Source organism: Lissotriton vulgaris, chromosome 9 (genome assembly GCF_964263255.1).
Source record: "Lissotriton vulgaris chromosome 9, aLisVul1.2, whole genome shotgun sequence".
Taxonomy (NCBI): domain Eukaryota; kingdom Metazoa; phylum Chordata; class Amphibia; order Caudata; family Salamandridae; genus Lissotriton; species Lissotriton vulgaris.
The window spans coordinates 152,455,720-152,477,185 of record NC_141697.1 but is presented as its reverse complement, the minus strand read 5'-3'; the positions used below and the strand labels follow the sequence as shown (position 1 = coordinate 152,477,185).

Below are 21,466 nucleotides of genomic sequence, written 5' to 3'. Positions count from 1 at the left end.
ATTAAACGGTGTGGGTAATTTTGAGTAGTGTTTCTGTTTTTGGGTGGACAGTTATGAAAGACCACAGTATCACACAAGGATGCGCCATGGAATTTTAAACAGCCTCAATGCTATGCCAACCCTCTTTTCTGTTGTAAAAAGTTATACAGTGCTGCCATCTGCTGGACTTGTGGCAGCATGAGATAGAGGGACTGATCAAAAGATGTGGGACAGGGGAGGGAGTGGCAAATGGTGAGCACTTTTGCGGCCGCTTTGATGTTCTCAGTGGCCACGCGGCTCACTGAGAACATCAAAGCGGCCGCGAAAGTCCTTCCAAAGGCTGCAGGCAGACAAAAGGTGTGCGCGCCCGGCGCACATGCACTGTACCCGATCGCCTGCAGACTTTGGGAGCATATTTGGGAGCCCTTACTTAAGTCTTGCTGAGAATGCATGCGCGTTGTCTCAGCGAGACCTAAAAAATAACAAGCATTGGCATAGCCAATAGGTCTCGCCTTTGGGACCTTATAAGTGTTTAGCCACGCAACAGCTAAAGTTGTTGCACCAAGGATATTGTGCTGCATAACTAAATACTTAGAAGGGGCCAAAAGCGAGACCTATTGGCTATGCCAATGCTTGTTGTTTTATTGGTACTGATTAATGCACTGCATAGATTGTATCTCTAGAGAGGGAGACAGACGAACGCACTAAATGTTATGAGATTAAGATACCCTAATATAAGGAAGTCAAAGCGGATCATATAGAGTACTGATAAATAAATCAATAAAATGGTGAAAAGAGCCGATGCCTTCTTCGGGAACTATAAATACAATCATACCACACTTGAAGTAAACTTCCTGATAAAAAAGACAGCTTTTAAAGGACTATTAGCAATTTGAGTTCAAGGGACTAGGGGTAGAGTAGGAAATCAGTAGATTAACGGTTGCTGCAGTCCACTGAGATGTCAGAAGCAGCATATGCAGAGTTCTTGGGCGCGCAGTCACAGTGGACCAGTGCGGTATTGCCAGCTACTGCCCAAGGTAATCACCAGGATGTGACACACCTGGCCAAGAAGCGGGAAAGCAGACATGGGCGATCTGCATCCTCTGCAGCAGCCACACGGATGCTTCCATGACCTTTTTCTCCGCTCACCAACTGGATGAAGTCGCTGTGCTTTTCTCTTTCATATGCGACATATGGAGGAATGTAGTGTTGAGCTCTACTCTCTGACCAGCATCCTGCTCTGGGCTGGGCAGTGGCAATAATGTCCAGTCTCAGCACACTTTACAACTCAAACGTCTTCACGGAGGAGCAGGGCCTGGAGCTTGTGACTTAAATGAAGGCTGGTAGTCAGCACACCACGCAGGTTGTATGACTTTACATCTCATTCCGTTGTAATGCAGAGGCGCGACTAGAGTGAAATTTCGAGGGGGTGCCTAATAAAAATTTCGGGGTGGGCTGATTCTTCCAGCAATTGACTGAGCGAAGATGCAGGGGCTCTAAGAAGGGATGAAAGAAAAACAACGCCTCGTTAACAAGTAAATGGTCTTTTAAAGACCTGTGAAGTACTCGGTGCGCTGTGTGCATGACCGGGAAGCTGTCAGCACGGGCTGACATGCACGACGGGGATGGTGGCTGAAGCCCTTTGAGCCCAATGGGCATTGCGCGCCTGTTGCAACGCATGCCTTTACTAAGCATGCTTTCAACGCAAATGCCATTACAATGCATAACTTTACCACGCATATTTTTTCAACGAATATGCCTTTACCACGAATGCCTTTACAATGAAGTTTGTTTAAAAAGCATGGGTGATAAAAGCATATGTGTGAATGATGTTTCCCGGACCCTGACCTTAAACTCTAATCCCGGTCCATGGCGCGCCCCAACCCTTCTAAAAAGAAAATACCCTTCCCCTGCTTTAAACTCCTACCCCAACATGAGTTCCCTGGCCCCAGGGCTTCCCCTTCAGAGGCGTAGCTAGGGGTTTGAGGAGGCAGCCTCCCCCGGGTGTTACATGCCATCTCAGGACGGCAACATGCCCCCTTGCCACCCCCCCACACTCTCCACGGGCGGCAAAAGCAGCAAAGCAGGGAAGGAGTCAGTTAACAGAGCAGCCATCTTGGACTGACCCATCATTCACAGACCTACATGGAAATAGACATAGGACTTCATAGATACCTATAAGGTTTTTTATTAAGGAAGCAGCCATATTGGAATGCTCACAACACTAGGGCTCATCGTTCAAACAGCGACCACCTACCTCTCCACCTCGCTATTTCAGGTCAGTTTTTCCATTTTATTAATCTCTTTTGTACTAGCTTACCCCACTGCATACCTCTCCACCTCCAGTTTTTAATCGATCTCCTTTTACTAGCCTACCCCACTGCCTACCCTACCATGGAACTCACAGGCACACACACACATAACATCATCTACCCCCCGGGCCTCTCTAAAAAATCGGCCAAACGTTTCAAACACAACTTCATCAGATCGCACCCTGAAATCCTCTACGCCGATCCCTACTTCTCACCACGCAACGGACACTCAACCATCGACATCATCTTCCACACTAAACGGAGAGCACAATGGAGGAAAGCTCTCCTAGCCACTTTTCCCATTTCCTCCTCTAGAAAATCGGCACACGGTCCAGCTATTTATATTGCCCCTTCCCAACTCTTTCAAGCTACAGCAAAAATCACTATCTATAACAACGGTATCATCCTTATACAAGCCACTGACCGTAGTTTAAACCTCCTAGACAACATCTTCCCTTTCATTAAGGAACAAGTGGACAAACCGCAAACTGTTCCACTAGCAACCTACACTCACACCAACACTAGTAGGGACGATTTAGCCCCATCCCCCCCTCCTCTCCCTCCTTCCCGTCCTTCTCGGTCTTCTGACTCCTATGACTCATCTGCCTCAACAACCCCAGTTACCCGGAAGTACACCCCCACCTATACAACCAGCAGAACCAGACCACCGAATCAGCCAGCCCTCCCCCTACCTATCAAGGACGAGGCCACTCTTGCACCTCACACTTCTACGGTTACCACCCTAGGTCGGAACACAGCTCCCCTACCCTATCCCCCTCTATCCCCACACTCATCATCTCTCCCCCTAACCCAGACACACCTCAAAACACCACAACAAATATCGACTCCTTACAACTCAACCTATCCCCCCCCAACCGGACACATTCTACTCACCTACCTCCATTAGTATTGGAACGTACTACAGGAACCATCATAGTTCACCCTCCTTCCCACACTCGCAGCATCACTCCTTCCATTTACTTGACACATGCCAACCAGGCCAACCAGGCCACCACAGCGCAGTCCCCTGCACACCGTGGTCCATCCCCCGACCTCTCAGACACCAGTTCACCCTCTGAACAGCATTCGCCTCCCTCCACACCTCACACTCCCGCCCATCCTCATGGCAATCCTTCTATCCAACCATCCTCAACACTTTCCTTACGACACACTCACACAGCTACTCAGTCGAACGCAAACACCCCGTTACTAGCACATCCACCCAACCAGCTGACTCCCCAGATACTCTCACTCAGCGCACCTTCCCCCCCCCCTCCACAACCTCAGCAGACACTAGATTGGATGAGATCATGTCCACACTTTATCTAATTAAAGAAGACCTTCACGCGTTTAAAATCATTCTATCGAACCATCCATGGCTCCCAAGATCCAACTTTCCTAACAAGTCCCCGACACACCCCCACTACACCAAACACATTGCTCCCAACTGGATATCAGTACCCTCCTGTAACTTACCCTCCCGCCCTTTGCGTACCAACAACCATCTCTCCGAGACCGATCTTTTCTCTCTCCCGCTCTCCTACAAACCACCCCCACTACCACCGATCACCTCCCACACATGCTCATCCCCTCTATCCTCCCAAACCCTCATAGGCCCTCAACTCATAACAAGAGAGGAATCATTATCAATAACCACTGTAAAGTCCCACTCATCCAAGAACAAACCTCATCCCCCTCCACCCCCGCCTTAAATGCTCACTCTTGAATTGCAGATCAGCATCAAAACATGCCACTGACATAGCCGACCTCATTACCTCGACTAACCTTGACATCATCATTCTCACGGAAACATGGCTTACAGATTCTTCCTCGCCCCTCATCGACATTTTAGTTCCCCCTAATTATGACATCATTACAGGCATCATGACAGGTTGGGAGGCAAGATTGGAGGTGGGGGCGTATACACCGGATCACCACCATAAACAGAACCATACACTCGCTACTCCCATTAGCTTTGACAACAACAGTAATGGTAAACCTGTCTGCTCGCTCCACATCATCTACCACCCACCTGGCGACAACCTCCTATTCACAGCACAAATCATGGACCTGATAACATCACTCACTGATCGACGAAACAGACATATTTCCCTGGGGGACTTTAACCTCCACTGGAACGACCCTAACGACACAGTGGTCAACAGCTTCAAAAACTTCCTCAACGCCTTAGACCTCAACCAATTGTGCAACGGTCCGACACACGATAAAGGCGCAACCCTGGATTTAATCATCGCTAAGACTGATCCCACCCACCTGGAATCGATCCTCCCCTGTGACTGGTCTGACCATCACATCATCACCTTCTTCATCAATGAAACAATCAAGCTGACCTCTGTCCAAGCTACAAAACCTAAGGTATGGAAAAGGAACTGGAAAAAGCTCAACACAAACACCTTACCCGCCTCTAGAAAGAATTTACTTCGACCCCCTGCTGGAACTTCCAACGTAACTGACCTCACCAACCACTACCTAAGCTCCATGACCTCTATAATTAACGAACTTGCACCCCTGCAACTAAAGAGAGTCTCCATGAAAGACTCTAAACCCTGGTTCAACGGTCTCCTAAACGAGGACAGACGTTCTCTCAGAACTGCCGAATGCAACTGGAGATCAGTACCATTCGCCGAGCTCCTCCTGACTCTAGAAAGAAAGAAAAATGCGTACTTTCGTAAGGTCAAACGTACTAAAGCAGACTTCTTTACCCAACAACTTGACCAGGCAAGAAATCGACCAAAACAACTTTTTGAATTAATCAAAACGCAATCTAAGGACCAACCCCAACGGCCACCTGAACTAACTCACCCACAACCATCTTGTGACAACTTTTCTAACCACTTTAACCTAAAGACGGAGAACATCAAGAAAGATCTCTTTAAGGACCTAATTTCTCCTTCTGACCCCCTCACCAAATCACCCCTCTTACCCCCAAACGTTTCTCAACAAATCACATCAAGGTTTACCTTGAAAAACAACGCAACATGGTCTTACTTCCACCCCTATTCTAAAGAAGCAATAGGCAAATTTTTCAGTGCCCTGAAGCCTTCCACCACCTAACTGACCCACTCCCCGCAAATGCGGTTAAAGATCTTACTGCCTCGCTACTACCCATGTGGACCAAGATCATCAACAGCTCACTTCAACAAGGCTGCATCCCGGACTCCCTAGAGGTAGCGCAAGTGTCTCCCATCCTCAAGAAACCCACAGCTGACCCCACGGACCTCAACAACTACCGCCCAATCTCCAATATTCCCACTCTGGCTAAACTTCTGAAAAAATGTGTTCATCACCAATTGACAAAACATATCGACCACTTCAAGCTCCTAAATAAGCACCAATCCGGCTTCCGCGCAAATCACAGCACAGAATCAGCCATTTATTTATTTGCGGGTTTGTAACGCGCTTGAATCGACTCCGTCAGGAGTATCTCTGCACACAAAAAACAGACAAAGCCGGCCAGAAGCATGGTTGTAAGCAATCAGAATGAAAGATTCAGTAAATTAGGTCTGGTCTAAGTTGTTTTCTAAAGCTCAGATGTTCTGAGCATTGCCTGAGCTCGAGAGGGAGCTTGTTCCATAGAGTGGGCCCGACGACGGACAAGGCCTTGCCGCCCTGTCTGGCCATCCTCGTCGCTGGCACTCTCAGTAGAAGCTGGCTGCTTGACCTAAGAGACCGGACAGGGTTATATGAGATAAATTTGTCTGTCCAGTAAGATGGCCTTAGTCCATTTAGGCTCTTATGAATTAGGCAGCAAATTTTGAACGTAACCCTGTTTCGAACTGACAGCCAATGTAATTTTTCCAGGAGGGGTTTAGATGGTGATCTAGGTGGGGCGTTTAACACCAGCCTAGCAGCCGTGTTTTGCACCACCTGGAGTTTAGTTAGTACTCCCTCTTTGGCTGACAGCAAGAGTCCGTTACAATAATCAAAACGGCTCAATATCAAAGCCTGCACCAGAGTTTTTCTAGTAGAGTCAGTCAGCATGGGAAAGACTTTTCGCAAGAGACCGATGACGTGAAAGCTTGAGCCCACCACCCAGTTGCCATGACTTTTGTCAGGCTACCCCGGATGGCTATAGCGTAGTGAGACATAATAGACAATCAGGAAGAGGGGGAGGACTCACCATAATTTTTAAGAATCAGTACCATACTACGCTCGACCCCATCTCATCCACCAACTGTGAAGCTGCTACCTTTGCAATTAACCTTAATTGTAAATAAACTTTTAAAGGCATTCTGCTTTACCGACCTCCCGGACCTCGCAATTCCTTTCTTGGGTCCCTATCTGAGCTAAATCAGTATATTATAGGCTCTACTGATTACACAATACTGGGAGATTTCAACTTCCCTTTGGAAGAACAGGGAAACCACGACACCTCCCAACTTATTGCTGATCTCCTCATTCTAGGACTTCAGCAACTGGTAAAGGGAACTACTCACCAGGCGGGACACACACTAGACGGTGTGTTTACCAATAACTCTTTCATCAAGATATTAGATACTTTACCCCTTACCTGGACTGACCATAGGGCCATCATATTCACCATTGACACTTGCCCAGTTAACCTCCCCGCTTCCAGACTACCTAGCAGGGCAGCAATTCGTGCCTGGAAGAATGCTGATATCCCTCAGATGGCAAATATCCTGTCGTTATCCTCCCCTACCATAGGATCCAATCCTGTCCCTTCAGCTTCTGATTTCCATGACTGGATTAGGAACGCTGCTGATCAGGTTGCCCCAGAAACATCCATCCAACCTAATAGAAGGTCGCCCTCAGCGGCATGGTATACAGAAGAGCTTAGACTCCACCGACAACACTGTCGGAATTTAGAAAGACGTTGGAGGAAATCTTATTGCCCCATAGCTAAGCAATCTTACAAAGATGCTTTAACTATATATAAAAGGGCCATCATCACCCGGAAAACGACTTATTTCTCGACCCAAATCGACAATGCTAGGAATTCGGCCAGAGAACTCTTTTTAGTGGTCAACTCCTTATCTACACCTCCGTTGGGTCTCGGAGTAGAACCCTCCCAACTGTTCTGTAATGCACTGTCTAATTTCTTCACTACCAAAGTGGCAGATATTTATGCATCCTTTGGTGGAGATGTAGGGGCCAGATCCACTGTCAACAGTAAGGAAACTTTCCATATTAATCATGACCCTCTCTCTTCCTTTGCTGACATTTCAGAAGATCAAATCAGCAGACTTATTTCCATCACCAAGTCAGGATCCCCTTTGGACCCATGTCCCCCCTCAGTGATGGCTAATTTAAGTGAGGTGATTTCTCACCCACTTATGGAAATCTGCAACACTGCCTTTCAAACCGGCTGTTATCCAGCCCCGTGGAAGAAGGCAGTGATTAAGCCTCTTTTGAAGAAGCCCTCCCTGGATCCCTCTGCCTTGGTCAGCTATAGACCTATTGCCTGTCTCCCCTTCCCGGCCAAAATTTGCGAAGCTCTGATGAATATACAGCTCTCAGAGTACGTCGACACTCACCAACTCTTAGACGAAACGCAATTTGGCTTCAGGAAGGGACACGGGACGGAGACTGCTCTAATAAAAGCCTCTGATGAAATTAGAACCATCATGGATCAGGGAGGAGCGGCCATCCTAATTCTTCTGGATCTGTCCGCAGCATTTGACACGGTCGACCATGCTATCTTGGTCGACCGTGTCACAGCTCTGGGGATAGATGGTTTGGCTAGAGACCTCATTTCATCCTTCCTGGCCGACCGTACCCAGACAGTCAAGTTGGGTAACTTCTATTCTCCCGTCTCTGCACTACCATGTGGAGTACCACAAGGCTCCTCGCTAAGTCCCACGCTATTCAACATCTACGTAGCGGACTTAGCGAGGGTAATAAAGGCCTATGGGGTGCGATTAACCTCCTATGCAGACGATACCCAACTGGTGCTGGCGATCCACAAGAACGGCACAGCAGTGGCAGCCAATTTTCAGGAGGCCATGCTTGCTGTTAGTACATGGATGTCCTCCAATTGCCTAAGGCTTAACTCGGACAAAACCGAAGTTATGACCTTTGGCAACCTCGCTACAGCATGAAAGATGGGACCCCCTCGAAAAATAAATTGTGACCAAGGAACAGAGGGGAAAGAAAAAATTCGTTCTAGAAGGGTTGTTCCTTCAATGGTCATAAATATTACTTAACAATATACATCAAATTATTTAAACAAGGTGACAGAATTATGTGACAGTGTTTACTTTATCATAGTTTTTATTTTCATTTAATGCAGTTTTTCATTTCTCTTTTTTATATAAGAAAGGCATAATTCATCATAAATGCATTTTTCAAGTGAATATTTTTTACTTTTTAAGAACAAACACAATTATTAACACACCAATGATTGAAAATATATACAAAGTTATAGTACACAATTGATTTTTAAGAAAACCACCTGATATTAAACACTCAACTCAATTCACTAACATACACACATACATACCACAATCAACCCACACTACCAAAAAGGAAAAAGGGGGGAAACTGAGTATTAATTGACAGGATCACAAATTGTCAATACTAGGGTCTCAGAAGGAATTCGAGACCCCTGCACATGGTCGGTCGACGCGCGTTTCGGTGGATAAACCACCTTCCTCAGGACCTTTTTTATTTTTTGAATCAAGGATATCAGGGGACGGTAAAAAACAAGCAGGTTTATATTTCTTTGATACTCGTTTCCTACCAGTTGAGAGATTTTATGACAGGATACATGTTAAGGGGCACCAGTTTGCGGTACAAGACAGGGTGTAATTACTCCAATCTGTTCAGAGGTAGTTGTCTATTCTCCAGGAAGTCGAATTGGCTTTTAATGGTTGATGATGCCCTCAGCGGTGCGACACAGGTAGATTAAAGGAGGTCTCAACAACTGCAGTATCTCTTATTCCTGGGACGTTAATGGAGAGTATTCCTTTCTTTAGTTGAATTTATAACGCCGTTCTTTATACTGCATTCATCCAAGCGTATAAAATCGCGGAGTCTGCTTTCATCTTCCTTGGCAATCGGCGATAAGCGGCATACTGCGTTTTGTGTCCGGTTTATAATCCCTCTCCCCAGAATGGTCCTCCATCTGGTGGCCCAACCAACTGGGCTCTCCACCCGTCCCAGTGGTAAAAGCGAGAAATTTGGGAGTCATCTTTGACAGCAAACTAACGTTCAACCTTCATGTCAACAAGGTTGTCTCCTCTGCTTTCTTTACTCTAAAGAAAATAAAGAAACTGCTGCCTTATCTCCCCACCTCCGCTGGGAAGACCTTAGTTACCACTCTGGTATTCTCCAAAATCAATTATGGAAATGCCCTCTTCCTCAACACCCAGAAACTTGTGTTGTTAAAGCTACAGTCAGTACAGAACGCGGCTGCCAGAATTCTTCTAAACATTCCTCGCCGCCAACCTACTACTCTTGCTATCCGCCAGCTTCATTGGCTTAGAGTAGAGAGCCGGATTAAGTTCAAGGCCCTCTGCATTGCCTACAAGGCAGTGCATGGCATAGGACCTAAATTCTTGACTGAGGCACTCCAGGTCTACACCCCCAAAAGACTGCTGAGATCTGCTAACACTTGCCTTCTACCTGTACCTCGTACCAGAACGGCAACTTGGGGAGATCGTCGCTTTTTAGTGGCTGCACCAAAACTTTGGAACCTTCTTCCACTAAATATCAAAAATGCACCCAACCTGATGAGCTTCCGCAGGCTCGTAAAGACATGGCTGTTCGACCAGTGAACTCTATTACCGTGGTCCTGCTAGTTTAAACATGCGCGAGACACCCCAGGGTATTTGTTTGCGCAATAAAAATCTCAAAAATAAATAAATAAATAAATGCTGTTTAAGGGAGAGCTCACGGTCAAGGCGTACCCCTAGATTTTTCACGAACTGTTTAGGTTCAGGCATTGGGCCCAGATCCCGCGGCCACCAGTCCACATGATCCTAGCCTCCCCAAAAAGCATGACCTCCGTCTTTCCTACGTTACATTGGAGGTAGTTTGATGACTTCCACTTAGCCACAGCTTTCATGCCCTCGGAAAAGGACGTCCTTACTTCGTCGGTGAGAGCTCTAAAAGGAAACAAGAGCTGAGTATCATCCGCGTAAGAAACCGGGATGAACCCAAACTCTCTCAAGATTCTGGCCAGAGGGGCCACGTAGATATTAAAAAGGGTAGGGCTCAGACAAGAGCCCTGTGGCACCCCCTTGGTAATCTCAGTCTCTGCCGATCGAAATTAACCCATGCTGACAGATTGGGTACGGTTGGATAAAAAACTCCTTAACCAGGCCAGTGCTGTGTTCTCAATACCGATCTTAGCAAGTCGTCCGATCAAGATATTATGAGATATCGTGTCGAACGCTGCCGACAAGTCTAATAGTACCAGGATAACAGAATCACCTCTGTCCTGGTACATGTGAAGGTCATCAGTCACCGACAATAAAGCAGACTCGGTGCTATGTTTTGGTCTAAAACCAAATTGAGAATAATCCAGACTGCCAGCCCGTTCGATAAAATTTGATAAGTGCCTGTTAACATGTTTTTCTGTAAGTTTACCCATAAATCGAAGCAGGGATATCGGTCTAAGATTAGACATGTCAGTCCAGGAAATGGTGGAATTTTTTCTGATAGGTCTAACCAATGCTTTTTTCCATTCTCCAGGAACCCGTCCTTCCATCAGTGAAAGATTCACAAGGTACTGGATCCCTGGGCTCAGTGTGTTCCCTACCACCAGCATAATTCTGGCCGGGATAGCATCTGAAGGGCTGCCACTCTTAATCTGGTTTACATAGCATTCAACCTCTACCAGAGAAATGGGAGGGAATACACTAAGGGTAATAGAGCATGGTTCTTCTTTCTCCTCCGGGGGCAACAATGCCCCTCCTATGGAAGACAGATTCACATTGGTTATGTGATCATGTATCCTGTCTATCTTGTTGGTAAAAAACTGTGCAACATCATCACACAATTGCTGCGAAGAAAGTTCAGGGGTTTCACACGCAATTGGTTTCACAAAGGACTGCAGGATTTGATACAGAACCCTAGGGGTATTACCCGCAGCTGAAAGTAAGGAGCCAATGTGATCTTTTCGTGCACGTCGGATGTCTTTATGATAGATGGTAAGGGCCGCCCAATAGCGGTTCCTATCAACTTCAATATGGGTTGTTCTCCACACCTTTTCCAGCTTTCTGGCAGATTGTTTGAGAGATCTTAAATGTTCTGAGAACCAGACATCCTGTTTGTGTGCTGGACGAGGTTTGAACACTTTCATAGGGGCAATAGTGTCCACAGCAGTGAGGATAGCTTGATTGAATTTGGCTAAGGCCGTTTCCACTCCCTCTGAAGAGTTGACAGGAGGCTCAACAAACCTCTCCTGAAAGGCTTCCGGAGTTAGCTTGTGCCATTGCCTCCATCTGCTGGGCAGAACTTGTGTCTGAACGGGGGCTTTACCTAAGTATGCTATGTGGAATTCTATGACAAAATGGTCTGTCCAATATACTTGTGTAGGGGGAGAGCAATTAATGGTATTGGATTTATTTGAAAAAATAAGGTCCAAAGTATGCCCTGCCTGATGTGTGGGACCAATATTCATCTGTGTTAGGCCAAGTAGAGAAAGATCAGTCAACAAGGACTGTGCCTCCACACATTCCTTCAGTTCACTATGTACATTAAAATCTCCCAGGAGAATAAATTCGCTCTCAGAATTAACATGTCTGGCTCATACCTCCAGCAATAAGATAGAGAAATGACATGACACACATCATTGATGATGCTCTTCAACTACTTGATCATAACGAAGCATGTCTCCTCATCTTATTAGACCTCTCCTCAGCATTTGACACGGTCAAACACGAACACTTGATAGATCTGTTGAAACACAGAATGGGTCCCTCAGGACCAGTGCTCGACTGGTTTACCTCTTTTCTGCATAACCGGACTCAAACATTCAAGGTCAACAACACACTGCCCAAACCAGTGCCTGTTACGCTAGGAGTCCCACAAGGCTCCTCGTTATCCCCTACTCTCTTCAACCTCTTCATAGAACCACTCTCCGATTTGTTACAAACATCCAACGTGCAATTCCACATGTATGCAGACGATACCCAACTCTACCTCAAGATCAACACCTTGGATGACATTAGTTTGCTCAACAACACTCTTAAGGATACCCAAACATGGCTGGCAGTGAATCACAAAAAAACAACAACTTTCAGAGGAGGGTCAAAGGGACTATGTTTAAAGACCATTCAAGTTCAAGCCCCTATCGAAACTATGTAAATAACTATGTAAATAACTAAGAAACTTGAAGGTCTGAAATGGGCTGAGTAATCTAAGTTACCACCATAAACAATACACTGAAAATACAGTGCATCAGCTACCACATGATGGAGAGACACTTAAAGTACTAATATAAGTCCTATCAGCCCACCCAAATGGCGGAATGTCGTCATGTAGGACGTCGTGAACCAGGGCTATGTGCCCACGCCTTGATACATCGGCGTAGTGTCAGCAGGCCATGGTTCAGAGGATAACAGTGTCCTCGCCACCAGCGGTGTTATTTACATGGCAGTGAATCACCTCAAACTGAATGCTTAAAAACTGATTTCCTCCTTATTGCTCCACCCACCAAAGTCCCCACTATGGACAATTTGATAAAACACCTCACAGCACTCGATGTTCAACCAACCATTGTTGATTCGGCGAAATCACTTGGTATAACTCTGGACTGTAACCTCAATATGCAGAAGCATATTAGTAATGCAATGAAGGGAGCAAACTTTTAGATCAATACACTAAGGAAGCTGAAGCCCTTCCTACCTCCCAATGACTTCACGTTAGCGGTTCAGGCTCTAGTTCTACCACGGCTGGACTATGGTAGTGTTGCGTTATGCGGTCTCCCCAAAGCCACCACAGCTCCTCTAAGAGCCTCCACCAAAGCAGCAGCGAGACTCATCACTGGCTCGAAAAAAAGCGCCCACATTTCCCCTGACCTAAAATCTTTAAACTGGCTGCCATTTGAAGCCAGAATCCATCTAAAAATAGCTTGCATGACGCACAAGGCCCTACATCATAGTGCACCCAGCTATATCACACAAAAACTCGTTATATCGGGAGGACTAAGATCAACAAGAAGTTCGGAAAACCTCCTTCTGAAACCACAAAAATTCAATAAGAAAAAAACCTATATTCGTCCTTCTCAGGAATGGCACCCAGGATTTGGAATGCCAAATAAATTATGGCGACGAGCACCAACACGAGAATCCACGCATGAGGAAAATTAGAGAAATTATTATATTCGGAAAACAAAAGGAAGGACTTGAGAAAACAACAGAAGACGAAATAGTGGTGAATGTGTGCAATTAATGTACAGAAAAAGAAAATGGAAGATCACTAAGAAGAAAAAAGGATCACTAAGAAGAAAAATGGATCAGCTGAAAAAACAGGATTAATGGTCAGCTAAAAGGTCAGTGATTGCGCGTGAGTTTGAAATCTAGAAGTCAGCCTGAATAAGAGCGGACTGCGTGTAAAAGAAGAGCATTGATGAGTGACAAATTTTGAAAGAAAAACAAGCTCACGCATGGAACAGTGAGGCTGACAATGTGAGTGACGAGAGTGTATTGCACAAACAAAGAAAACATACGTTTTGCTGTATGAAGGAGAATGAAAGCAGAAAGTAATATGGAACACAAGTAAATCCAGAAAGGGAAAAGTAATTAACGGACCACCTCAGCGATAATCGTTGCGACGGTTAAACAAACTTCTAATGCCGCAGCCCAACTATCAAAGTACGATGACGTAGACGTCCAAAAGCTGAGATTCCTATCAGCTGTTTTCAAGGCACGCACAAAGTGAAAACGTGACGTTAACGTCCGGGTGGCCATTTTGAGCTTGAATTGAGTCCGCGCTGCAGTGTTCATCATTACATTGACGCGTTACGCTGTTGACGCGAAGCCTTCAGTGAAACTGAAGATTCACATAGAAAAAACATCACTGAGATGGGAATTGGAATGAAGGAAAGGAATGGCTGTAATGAAACACGGGTAAACTGGTGAAGAAAGAAATAAAACAGGTACTGTTACTAGTGCTAAAGCATGTAGGGAAGTGTTAACACTACATACATAGCTGAACTTGAGCATTAAGAGGAAAGTTAAAACGCTTCTGCAGTAATTTGTTGAAGTGCTTTTAAACGCTGATAAGCTCATCTTGACAAATACTGTTAAAAGTTTGCCTGCATACAGATTCTTACATATACAGTGCATTGAAAGATAAGCAAATGCTTGGACCTTTAAGAGTAACATGTGTAAGTGAAAAAAAAGAAGTAAAAATTAAAAGAAATTGAAGTAACAGAAAATACTAAGAACAGCAGCCACTAGCACTATATTTCTACAAAAAACAAGCATTTGCAATGCAATAGGTCTCGCATTAGGAAAGTTTGAGCTATTAGTATTGTAAATGACAAATTTTTTATTTATGTGTTGGTTTTTGAGAATAGCGAAATGAATAGCTTTGTCATTTATAATGCCAATAGTTTTAACTTTCTCAAATGTGACATCTTTAGCATTTGTAATGCAATAGGTGTGGTATTTACATGAGTTAGAAGTATTGATATTACAAAGAACAATGGCTTTTATTTTTTTAAATAATTAATACTTAAATAAAAGTGATTGTAATTTATAATGGCACTAGCTTAAATTTTTGTAAATAACTTTTGGGAAGATTATGTTCATTGTATTTTATTGTGACGAAAATCCAAGAACAGAAGTGAAATATGAACATTTTTTTGGTGACATTTGTAATAAAGCGTGAAACATTGAGATAACATATTTGAACCAGTTGTTGCATACCAGACTTCAACATTAGCCAATCGCGTTGATAAAGAGGTTTTAATGCGCACGATTCCAATGATTGCAAGTTGTGTACGATCGAATTTTGAGCAATATGTTCCTGTGACGTGCAGCAAGTTTTCCCTGTTGCAAAACACGATAATGGATGCCTATATAATGCGATATGTAATATTGCTCCGAGTGCAGACGGAACCTATGAACAACCCCCCACCCCGCCCCCGCCAGCAAATCCAGCTCAGAGGAGAGGCGGCCCGCTGTGACTGCGGCGGCTGGGACATGCTAGTAGCCAGAAGGAGGCGTGCTCGCGACAGGCTGGGGAGCGCGCGCACATGTTCCAGGCAGCGACGGAGGCCTGGCGCGCACCGCCTCCCTGTGCCCTGTCGCGTGCAGTGGGTCTCGTCCCCTTTTCCTCTTCCCAGTGTGTGCACCGCGGGGGCCTGTTTCCTACGATGGGGGCCTGCAACCGCCGCTCCCTGCGATGTTGGCGGAGGCTGGCGTAAGTACCGATTGTATGGCAGATCTCCCGATGCATGGGGCGGGGGTGTGTGTGTGTGTGTGCGTGCTGGGGGGGTTAGGGGGCGGCGGCGTGTGTATGTGTGCCTGTCTGTATGTGTGTGGGTGGCAGCGTGTGTACGTGTGCGTGTGTGCAGGGGTGTGGGGGCTGGCTGTGTGCGCACGGGAATGTGAGGCACAAGATGGGTTTTAAGACTTGTGCCCTGAGTAGGGGTGTGCGAAACTCGTGTAATTTCCATTTGTGTACTGTCACGAAATGGAGATCTGGCATATAGAGCTAAATTTTAATGCAGAATGCACCTCTGGGTGGTGTTTTTCGCACAAAAAAGTAAACAGCAAGAAATATAAACGTACAAACAACAGCACTACACGTTCGGGTAGTTCGAGTGGCTCCCGTGATCACATGATAAGATCGCCACCCGAATAGCATTTAATTAAGCGATCAGTCATAAAGCTTCATTTTTGAAATCTTATCACACGAAGCATGACGCCAAGTTCCAAAAAAAAAAACGCTTACGTAACAAAAACAAAAATCACACAGGTCCAATTAAAATGATTGAAACAACACATTGAACTACCAGGTTGATATATAAGCAGGACATAGTACTGAGCACCTTTCCAAATGTAACACATTATTAACAAAGCCTCAATTGTCAATGCATTTCAAATGTTTGCCGTATGGGCTCGGTGTATGACGTCTAAGAGGAGGTCCGAACGTCCATTCCCGAAGGAGTGCTTTTGTGCTTTGATTGCAGGCCGGCGCCAGCCCAAACCCGTAAACGGAAGGACGTTCATTGATTCCGCAGCAAGTGTAGACACTCACCGAACTTGTAGCGTGAACTAAACGGTGGTAGGACCAACTAGTGGAGAGATAGGCAAATAATGTTCTGGTCTGCGCTCGCGGCGACAGGCTGATCCGTACGCGCAAGAGGAGGGCTTTACGACGGCGCTAATAGGGGAAGCCACGGGGCCCGGGACTCAACAGCCTGTAGAGAAACAGAGGGGGACGACGGGGGACGGCAGGCGGCGACACGCTGGTGACGTAGAAGGTGGAGCGCTCGTGACGTGAAACTATCCGCGTGGCTCGCGGCGGCTGATCGTGCTACAGAAGTTGCAGTGGGCGGAACATAATCAGGACAATCCTTTCAGAGAGCCTTCTAACTACAGCTGGGGAGCGCGCGCACATGTTCCAGGCAGCGACGGAGGCCTGGCGCGGACCGCCTCCCTGTGCCATGTCGCGCGCCGTGGGTCTCGTCCCCTTTTCCTCTTCCCAGTGTGTGCACCGCGGGGGCCTGTTTCATACGCTGGGGGCCTGCAACCGCCGCTCCCTGCGATGTTGGCGGAGGCTGGCGTAAGTACCGATTGTATGGCAGATCTCCCGATGCATGGGGCGGGGGGTGTGTCTGTGTGTGCGTGCAGGGGGGGGGGGTAGGGGGTGGCGGCGTGTGTACGCGTGCGTGTCTGTATGTGTGTGTGTGTGTGTGTGTGTGTGGTGGGGGGGCGGCAGCGTGTGTACGTGTGCCTGTGTGGTCTGTGTGCAGGGGTGTGGAGGCTGGTACGCATTAAATAATTATATTAATACAAAACTTGCATTTCAAACTGTAAAAGATGTAACTTGCCCTAAGCTTTACCGCCAAATTGGAGACATTTTTCTGATTTTTATTATTTATGTAATGCTAATAACATAATGCTTTGTACTTTAGCCACAAATAGATGACATTGTCAAAATTAGTCTTTTTATGTACTGTTAATGGTGGTACTGCAGTACGTGCGGCAGCAGCCATAAGCATTTGATATTAATAAGCAGACTAAAAGACGCTGTTTTTGGGCTGGTTTTTAGTCAGGTGGGAGTAGGCTGTGCGAGAACGCGCGCACATTTTTTTTTTTCATTGCTGCCACGCCTGAGCATAACTGCCATAACAGGCAGTTAATTATCGAAGCAACATCGCGTCAAGTCAGCTTGCCTACATTATTCGACTAGACAGCATAAGTATGGGGTTGAGGTACGCATTAAACAGTTATATGACTCCTTTACGTTAAGTTTCTGTGCGAAACTAGCGTCTAATTAGAATTAATATTGTTAAGCACGAAGTAAGCTTTTAGTTAGTAAAAAAAAGATTGCACATGCATGTGCAACTAGTATGAATGTACTCTTCATTTTATGTATTGCGTTTTTCTTGCATATTTCTTTTCTAAAAGAATTTCCGTTATGTAGCTTGCTACAAGTAAGTAAAGGTGTAACTTACTTTAATATCACTACTGTACTAATAACTATTATTAGCGTACAGAAAATGTTAAAATTGTTTCAGTGCTTTAGTTTAGTAGCGACCGCTTAAAAAATATATACATACTCGACTGCTTAAAATACGAAAGATTGCTTTTTTTTTGCATGCTTTACTAACATTACTGCGATATTATTGCCGTTCATTAAAATGTTTATTTATACGTAAATATCAGATGCGCTTACAAGTTAGAGTGACTTGTGTTTTGGATTTAAAACACAACTAGTGTTCAGCAGTTTAATTAAGAACAAAAGTAACGGCATGAATGCTACCAATAGAGATTATAAGGAGCATATTTACAATCTATTAGTGCTACTTTTTGTATCACTTGTAAAATGAGTAAAAGTAGCAAAAAGTGCTAGTAAATATGCTCTTCGATGTTTTGTCCTGTTGGTTGTAGTCAGTTTAGATAGTCACTTGTTAGATTTTAAGAGTTTCTTTACGCAAAAAGCGCCTACAGAACTGTATTTAAGATTGCTTTCATGTATATAGCGAGTACAAGTACAGGCGCAGGCCAGAAGGCATGGGCTTCATGTTGAAAGTAGATTTGAGTGTTAAGCTCTAGAAAGACAAAAGCTAACATTTATGGCAATGGTACAAGTAATGTGCTTACGGGGGACACAGCTTAGCAGGAAAAGGAGTGTGGAGCTATAGACAGAGTCAAAGGCTATGTTATGCAGGGTCAGTGGTACAAGGAGGGAACTAGTTCCTGGTAAAAGGGGCATTAGGCAGGGCCTTCATCATGCTAGGGCCAGTTCGTGTGGGGATTCAGTGCTGCGGGCGCTAAGGGTGATGGCAGTAAAGGATGCAAAGATAGCCGAGGGGGTTGGGGGCAGGGATCCGCACGTACAAGTACAGGCGCAGGCCGGAAGGGATGGGCCCATGTCGAAAGTAGATTTGAGGGTTAAGCCCTAGAAAAACCCAGCGCAATGTGTCCTAATTATTACAATTGGCATAAAAGTTCACTATCCAGCACCTCTCCCTGCATCACACCGACAAATTGTACTTTACGTAGGCAATGGTGGCCAGGTGCAAGTATTGAAAAGCTAACATTTATAGCAATGGCACGAGTAATGTGCTTACGGGGTACACAGCTGGGCAGGAAAAGAAGCGTGGAGCTGTCGACGAGGGCGAAGGCTATGTTGTGCAGAGAGGGGACTAGCCTCTGGTGAAAGGGGCGTCAGGCACGGCCTTCATCATGCTAGGGCTGGTTAGTGTGGAGATTCAATGCTGCTTGCGCTAAAGGTGACGGCGGTAGAGAATGCGAAGATGTCCGAGGGCGTTGGGGGCAGGAGGCCGCACGTACAAGTACAGGCGCAGGCTGGAAGAGTTGGGTTTCATGTCGAAAGTAGATTTGAGGGTTAAGCCTTAGAAAGACCCAGCGTGGTGTATCTTAATTAGGCTAACATTTATGGCAATGGCACTAGTAATGTGCTTACAGAGGACAAAGCTGCAGAGTAGGAGAAGGCTGTATTAAGAAATGTTACTTCATGAAACGTGGGAGTGCTTGCTCAGTTTTGTATGTCTCCACGGGGGTCTGCCCAGTTCTTGCAATGGCGCTAAGGGTGATGGTGGTAGAGAATGCAAAGATGTCCGAGGGCGTTGGGGGCAGGAGGCCGCACGTACAAGTACAGGCGCAGGCCGGAAGAGATGGGCTTCATGTCAAAAGTAGATTTGAGGGTTAAGCCCTAGAAAGACCCAGCGTGGTGTGTCTTAATTAGGCTAACATTTATGGCAATGGCACGAGTAATGTGCTTACGGGGAACACAGCTTGGCAGCAAAAGGAGCGTGGAGCTGTCGACGGGGGCGAAGGCTATGTATAAAAAAAAAATGAATTAGCCTCTGAAATGAACAATGTACGTTCGCAAAAAAAATACTTTCTTTCTCTTAAAAATGGCTGCAGGCTAAGAGAAGGCTGTATTAAGAAATGTTACTTTCTGAAACGCAAGCAATCGGGCTCTGCTCTGCAATCAAGAAACGAAACTGAAAGCACGCTTTTCACAGCTGAACAAAGCTGCTGAAAGAAACAAAAGCGCGTGCACGAGGTCAAATCCAGCAAACTCGAAAGGAAACGCGCGTGGCACCCTCTTGTCCCTAATTCCCCCGAAGTTGACAACTATAGTTGTCGAACTTGGACTGCATCCTACGGATGCTTACTCCAGCTCGACCTAAAAAGTGTGCTGACATAAATCTAATATGGCTTCTGGATACCTGTGGAACCTGTCCCCACCACAAGCGATCCTACCAGGGAAGGGTGAGTCGTTATCAAGTGAGAGGAATGGAGAGAATATTTCATGAACTATATATCCACGTTCGACGATGATGAGGACTTTAAAGCAGACAAGAAGCACACAATTTTGCTACATTGTTTAGGTGCTGGAGGTATAAAGGTATTTAATAGTATAAATAAAAAGTCAAGGGGGGGGAAGGAGATGGAGATGTATTTGTTAACTCAATAGATGACCTTAATACCTACTACAAGCCCACCGTCTGTGTGGGAGTGGATAGATACAAGTTCTTCCACAGAAAACAGGGCAAAGAGGAATCCATAGAGGACTACGTGTCAGTGTTGAAAGATTTAGCCCTAAACTGTTGATTTGGGGATTTACATGATGAATTTATAAGTGACCAGATTGTGATGCAAGGGTCCAACACCAATATTCAGGACAATTTATGGGATACAGGTGACTACCCACTACAAAACATGATAGACATCGCAAGGAAGGCAGAACTAACTGGTCGCTGTGCTAAAGCAGTTTTATCTGAAAGCAAAGAGAAAAAAGACGAAAGTACTGTAAACAAGGTGAATGATTCTAGAAATTTAGCGAAACAAAATAGGAACTACAAACTGCATCTGGTAAAACTCAGTACAGCAACAAGCGGCGTTGATACAGACGCGGAAGCACAACTCACATGGCTGATGATACAAAGTGCCCAGCACGAAGTGTGAAATGCTCATTTTGTAGCGTAATTGGACACTTCCAAAAAGTGTGTCATAGAAAAAAGGCAGGTTCAGTCAAAAAAGTTGAAGGTGATGAGGCTTCTAATCCGGACACATCCGACGAGGATGATGTAAACATGTTCATTTTAAACGTAGATGACGACTGCGTCACGAGAGGCAATGAGACGAACAATACGAGGACAAAGAATCCAGTTTGTGAAATGACAATTGGGGGAGTTGAGGTTAGTATTGTAGCAGACTCTGGTTCTGCATACACAATTGTGAACAATAATGTCTAGACATTCTGGTCAAAATCAATGCCATCCCAATGGTGCATAAAGTACGTAACTTCCCATTTTCAGTGAAAGAGGAAGTGAAAGCCCAACTTGACAAGCTTCTGCAGGATGGCATTATAGAACACGTTGAAGCATCTGAATGGGTTGCACCATTGGTCGCGGCTAAACTGCCTAACGGAAGCTTGAGACTGTGCATCGACCTACGCGATCTTAATCGAAACATCGTGATTGAGAAATTTCCTCTACCAAAAATCAACGAAATGTTAGGTAAAACCAAGGGCGT

At 45.5% G+C, this 21,466-nt stretch overlaps 1 protein-coding gene across 1 annotated transcript in view; it reads right to left on the bottom strand.

Annotated features, from left to right (window-relative positions):
- LOC147689766 (acyl-coenzyme A thioesterase 1-like) overlaps positions 1–21,466 on the bottom strand; it is a 76,810-nt gene that overhangs the window by 42,347 nt on the left and 12,997 nt on the right. The gene's annotated exons all lie outside the window — the stretch shown is intronic.